Raw genomic sequence first — 6,465 nt, 5'->3', positions numbered from 1 at the left:
CCTGGGGAAGTTGGGGTCTTGTGTCGTTGGTGTGCACTTGTCCCTAAAAGTAGGCCATACTTTGGACATGTACAGAAATTGACATATACGCCTATGTTTGAAGCTCTAGAAATAACAAAGTAGGATGTCATTTGAATTCAATCTTTGCGGGGAAGTACATATATTTTTAGTGTATCAAATGAATACTTGTGGAGGTTGGGGCCTTGTGTCGTTGGTGTGCACTTGTCCCTAAAAGTAGGCCATATTTTGGACATGTACAGAAATTAGCAAAAACGGCTATGTTTGAAGGTCTAGAAATTACGAAGTAGGAAGTCATTTTAATTCAATCTTTTAAGATTAGTACATATATGCATTGTGTATCAAATAAGGGCTTGTGGGGGTTGGGTTCTTGTGTCGTTGTTGTATAGTTGTCACTAGAAGTAGGCCATATTTTAAACATTTACAGAAATAGGTAATAAACAAAAAGGAAGCCCTTAGTCAATACTATAATAAAAACATGGTAGAAAGATGAGTCTGAAAATAAATTCACTTTGGTATTTTCATCAGCTGGATCAAAAACAGCCCAAAATCCAAATTTGGGGACAAGTGCGGAAAATGACCTACTTCGAGGTTGCCCAAAGACTGAAATCTGCCTGTACATCAAGTTTATACCTATTTCGTACAAGTTTATGCATTGGTCTAATAATATCCTGAAGTATTTGTCGTTACGTTTAAGCAGTTGGCGGTGACCGCGTCCTAAACTTTGCCAATTTCAGTGTTGTAGAGACGCAAAAATCTGTCAAAATGGCCCTAAACTTGAATGGGCTGTTGCCATGGCAACAATGGGTTTTGAGCGGAAAGAAGGCTATTTCAAGGGGTTGTGGGCGAAGTACTATAACTGTGCAAAATATGAGCCAAATCGATTTTTGACCTCGCTCACTATTGTTTGATCATTACAGACATTTGCTCTTTAAAAAAATGGCCTACTTTTAGGGACAGGTATACAACAACGACACAAGAACCCAACCTCCACAAGCCCTTATTTGATACACAATACATATATTGATACACAATACATATATGTACTCCTCTTAAAAGATTGAATTAAAATGACTTCCTACTTCGTCATTTCTAGACCTTCAAACATAGCCGTATATGCTAATTTCTGTACATGTCCAAGATGTGGCCTACTTTGAGGGACAAGTGCACACCAACGACACAAGGCCCCAACCTCCACAAGTATTCATTTGATATACAATACATACATGTACTTTCCTGCAAAGATTGAATTCAAATGACATCCTACTTTGTTATTTCTAGGCTTCAAACATAGCCGTATATGTCAATTTCTGTACATGTCCAAAACATGGCCTACTTTTAGGGACAAGTGCACACCAACGACACAAGGCCCCAACCTCCACAAGTATTCATTTGATACACAATACATATATGTACTTCCCTGCAAAGATTGAATTCAAATGACATCCCACTTTGCTATTTCTAGAGCTTCAAACATAGGCGTATATGTCAATTTCTGTACATGTCCAAAATATGGCCTACTTTTAGGGACAAGTGCACACCAACGACACAAGACTCAACCTCCACAAGTATTCATTTAATAGACAAGACATAGTGTTACTTTGGGCAAAAGACTTTATCAGATTGCTTTCTTTCTTTTGTAGATATAGTATCCTGAACATGGCTGAAAATCATATTTTCCCTCAAATTCAAAATTTGACCTACTTCTAAGGACAACCACGTGACAACCAAAGAAGTGCCCAAAGTTTGCAACCATGCATTTTATAGCACATATGTTTATGTATCTATGATTCAAATTCGAAGCAAAAAAAATCACCATCTTTGGACTTACAGCACTTCAAAGTTGGGCAGAAATAACGCTTTTTCATCAGCCTCAAACACTGTATTGTGTTAGGGTTGCCCAGGTCCTTCAAACGAACTTCTTGAAAATTTCAAAGCTATTCTAGAATAACGGATAAGTTGGTCTTTTAAGCCCATACTTTGTTTTTCCATAATATTAAAGCACTTGCTCATAATCGTGCCTTAAACTATGCCAAATTTCATGTTTTTCACATGTCTAAATCAGGGAAAATGGCCCCGAAACTTGTTTGGCCCGTTACCATGGCAACGATCGGTGCTGACCGGAAAGAAAGCTATTTTGAGGGGTTGTGGGCCAAGTACTATCACTGTGCAAAGTTTGAGCCAAATCGATTTTTTGACCCCTGCCACCATTGTTTGATCCTTACAGACATTCGCTCTTAAGTCTTGAAGTCAGAAACTGTCTCGGAGTTAAAAATGGTTCATCTTTCTACTCCAGGATTACAGAGGTGGAGTCGACTGTTGTTACGATGGCAACAAACAGCAGTGGCTCCGATGGCATCAAAAGAGGATCGAAACGGGGATTTGCCAAGAGGGTAGCTGCCACTACACCCTACAGCTGTGAGGAGTGCAGCAGGGAATTCCGCCACCTGAGTCATCTGAAGAGACACGTGCGGACTCACACAGGAGAGAAACCCTACAGGTGTGAGGAGTGCAGCAGTCAGTTCAGTCAGCTGGGTCATCTCAAGAAACACATACAGACTCACTCAGGTGAGAAACCCTACAGGTGTGAGGAGTGCAGCAAGCAGTTCAGTGAGTTAAGTAAACTGAAGATACACATGCGGACTCACACTGGAGAGAAACCTTACAGGTGTGAGGAGTGCAGAAAGCAGTTCCGTCAGCTGGGTCATCTTCAGACACACATGCGGACTCACACTGGTGAGAAACCGTACAAGTGTGAGGTGTGCAACAGACAGTTTAGTCTGCCGAACAGTCTGAAGACACACATGCGGACTCACACAGGTAAGAAACCCTACAGGTGTGAGGAATGCAGCAGGCAGTTCAGTCTGCTGAACAGTCTGAAGACACACATGCGGACTCACACAGGTGAGAAACCCTACACCTGTGAGGAGTGCAACAAGCAGTTCAGTCAGTCGAGTGCTCTAAAGACTCACATGCGGACTCACACAGGTGAGAAACCCTACAAATGTGAGGAGTGCAACAGACAGTTCAGTCAGCATGGTGGTTTGAAAAAGCACATTCGAATTCACACAGGTGAGAAACCCTACAGGTGTAAGGGGTGCAGCAGGCAGTTCAGCGAGCTGGGTCATCTAAAGACACACATGAGAACTCACACCGGTGAAAAACCCTACAAGTGTGAGGAGTGCAGCAAACAGTTTCGTGAGCTGGGTGCTCTGAAGTCTCACATGCGCACTCATACCGGTGAGAAACCGTACAGGTGTGTGGAATGTGGCAAGCACTTTCGTTACCAGAGTGCTCTAAAAACTCACATGCGGACTCACACAGGAGAGAAACCCTACAGGTGTGAGGAGTGCAGCAAGCAGTTCATCGATTTATGTCAACTGAAGATGCACATGCGGACTCACACAGGAGAGAAACCCTACAGGTGTGAGGAGTGCAGCATGCAATTCAGTCAGTTAGGTAGCCTGAAGATACACATGCGAACCCACTCTGGGGAGAAACCCTACAGGTGTGAGGAATGCAGCAAGCAGTTTTGTCAGCTTGGTCATCTGAAGAGTCACATGCGGACCCACACGGGGCAGAAACCCTACAGCTGTGAGGAGTGCAGCAGGCAGTTCCGTCACCAGGGTAGTCTGAAGACTCACATGCGAACTCACACAGGTGAGAAACCCTACAGGTGTGATGAGTGCAGCAGGCAGTTCAGTCAGCTGAATCATCTGAAGAGGCACATGCAGACTCACATGGGAGAAAACCTTTGAGTGTGATGAGTGCAGCAAGCAGCTCAAAATACAGTGTAAACTGAACACTGACACCAGAATTCACTCTGGTGAGAAACCCTACAGTTGTGACGAGTGCAGCAAGAAGTTTAGTCAACTGGCTATCCTGAAGAGACACATAAAACCGTACAGATGTGAGAAGTGCAGCAAAAAAATTTAGTCGGCAAGATGCTCGGAAGTTTCACATGCGGACTCGTGAGAAACCCAACAGGTGTGACTGAGGAGTAAAAAAACTCACTGTTTTGAGGAAGTTTTGAGCTGTGAGCCTGACCATACGAACCCAGTCTTGCAAAGTCTGACAGGAAGAAACTCTTAAGTCTTACAGCGTGAAGAGTGCAGCGGTCTTAACAGTCACCAAAGCCATTTCAAGAGACCAAGGAACTTCGTCAAGAGACACATGCAAACTCTCAAGTAAGAAATTTTAGAATACCTCAAGTAGTTAAAAGCCTGTAACAACCTAAAGAAGGTGGATCATGTGGAATACCGTACAGGAAAAAAAACAAACAAATACTTGGACTGAGGACATAATGTAGAGAGTTCATATTCGATATTGTACAAGACAACATTTTTACAAAGTGCAAGTTTTTCTTAAGATCATGTTAACTCTCAGTATTGTGAAAATGAACAACCTGTTCAAGGAAAATACATGCACTGCTCTTGCTCTTCGTGGTGCATTACAAACAGTGGCTTTTTAAAAAACTGTGTATAAAGTTGGCTTTGGTATATTAGCTTTAGTATAGACTGCTTTGTTCATTCGAAGCGTTGGACTGCATGCAGTACAGCTGGTTTGAAGCATTTTATGGCTTAGAATTAACAACTGATGTAGAGAGTGCAAAGTACTGTTCATCATGCTTTGACTAACATAAGATTGCTTGTTTGAAATTCTTTTGACAGTTTTGTTATGGAGGAAAAGAGACGTTTTTGTAAACGGACTCCCATCCGATATTAGTATATTCTTTTTATCCTGTTTATCTAGATGTTTTTTAGAATTGTATTTAGTACCCATGTTACCTTGTTACTGTATAATGGTCGCAAAAAAAAAATGTTTTCAAAGCCGTTCGTGTATGTGTGTGTCCGTCCTTCCGTCTGCACACACGATAACTTGAGAGGGCTTCAACGGATTGTCTTGGTACTAGTACTTGGTATGTGGGTAGGTCTTGAGGAGACCTACGTAAATTTTAAGACCCCCCCCCCAAATCATGCCCACTTGGCTTACACCACTGTATCTGGCAGATGCTTTTTAATTTTGGGTATTAATAGCTATTACTAGTATCAGTTAACTAAAGACTGTTAGAAATATTGCTGAAGGCTAATGCATGTAACATTACTTAATTTGAGGAAAGTAGTAACTTATAGGTGGGGCAACCTAAAATTCTGATGGGCAACCTAATTTTGCCGAAATGGTTCAAAAAAGTATTTTTTTTACCCTGGTCATGAAAATTAACATCATTTGGCGAAGGTATGAGATCGGGGAACTCTAGTTTGGTATAATTTTGTGTGGTATAGTGTAGTGTAGTATGATATGGTGTGGTATGTTATACCCGTGTGGTGTAGTACAGTGTTATATGGTGGTATGGTGAGAAGTGTAGTATAATTTTGGTGTGAGTGTATGATTTTGTGTGGTATAGTGGAGTGTAGTATGTTATGGCATGGTGTGGCATGTTATAGTGACTACTGTAGTATTTATATGGTGTGGTGTAGTGTAGTGCACCGGCATGGTGCAGTCCAGCCACAATGGTATAGTTTGGTGTCTTAGAACATTGACATCGTGGTGGCCTTTCCATCGCTTTAAAAAAATGAACGTTTTATTTGTTGTTTTATTCTGCCGTGCCAACGAGTGTGGTTAACGATAAGTTCATTGCAAATTCCTGCCGAAATGCTAATTGCAAAAAAATAAAGATGAAAGAACATTAAAACAGAGTACAAAATAACTTAAAAATCTACATAATAGAATGTAATTGTCTAAAACTGTAGCTATGTCTAAAACTATGTCTGAGGGGTTTGACTTCTCTTTTGTAAACCATGAAAGACGTAACCTCATACATACATACATACAATCATACATACGTACATACATGTTTTGTAGACAAAAAGGCAACTGCCTATGGAATCCACATCTGAAACTTTAACTATATATAGATAAATAACAAAATATAAAATATACATTGTCCTCGGTTATTAATCAGTTCAGAGATCGTTGATAAAGTTCTCCCATATTGTCCTAAACCTATGGGTTTTGGTTAGTTAAAAAAGGTAAATAGAGAGTAAAGTTAACTACTGTACCACAGTTTCTTCTTTCCCCGGCGGGTTTCTGAGGAAGATGAGGAGCGGGGCGTACAGAATGTTGACGATGGCGATGCCTCTCATCAGCCAGGGGAAACCCACGGCGTTCACAATAGCGCCGCTTAGCGCCGGACCTGGTGAATTACACACGGAGGCATGTTAGACGTTAGACATAAAGCTTAAGACATAGGAGACTCTATTGTGATATTACGAAACATCTGAATTATCGCTAATTTACAATGCAATATCAAATTTCTGTGAGGAGTAAAGACTTTAAGAGGACAATTCAAATACATATGACTTTTTTTACAATATACAATTTTGAAAATTACAGAAACCGGAATACAGTACAATCATGTACATACAATTTAAATGTACAAGTTTAATC

At 40.9% G+C, this 6,465-nt stretch overlaps 1 pseudogene; it reads left to right on the top strand.

Moving 5' to 3' along the window:
• The first annotated feature begins 2,296 nt into the window (after positions 1–2,296).
• LOC109461740 lies at positions 2,297–4,333 on the top strand (annotated as a pseudogene).
• Positions 4,334–6,465: the final 2,132 nt, after the last annotated feature.

This window comes from Branchiostoma belcheri, unplaced genomic scaffold, assembly GCF_001625305.1.
Source record: "Branchiostoma belcheri isolate BF01 breed outbred unplaced genomic scaffold, Haploidv18h27 scaffold951, whole genome shotgun sequence".
NCBI classification, from domain to species: domain Eukaryota; kingdom Metazoa; phylum Chordata; class Leptocardii; order Amphioxiformes; family Branchiostomatidae; genus Branchiostoma; species Branchiostoma belcheri.
Note: the sequence above shows the minus strand (reverse complement) of the source record. Positions and strands in the feature narration are given on the sequence as shown.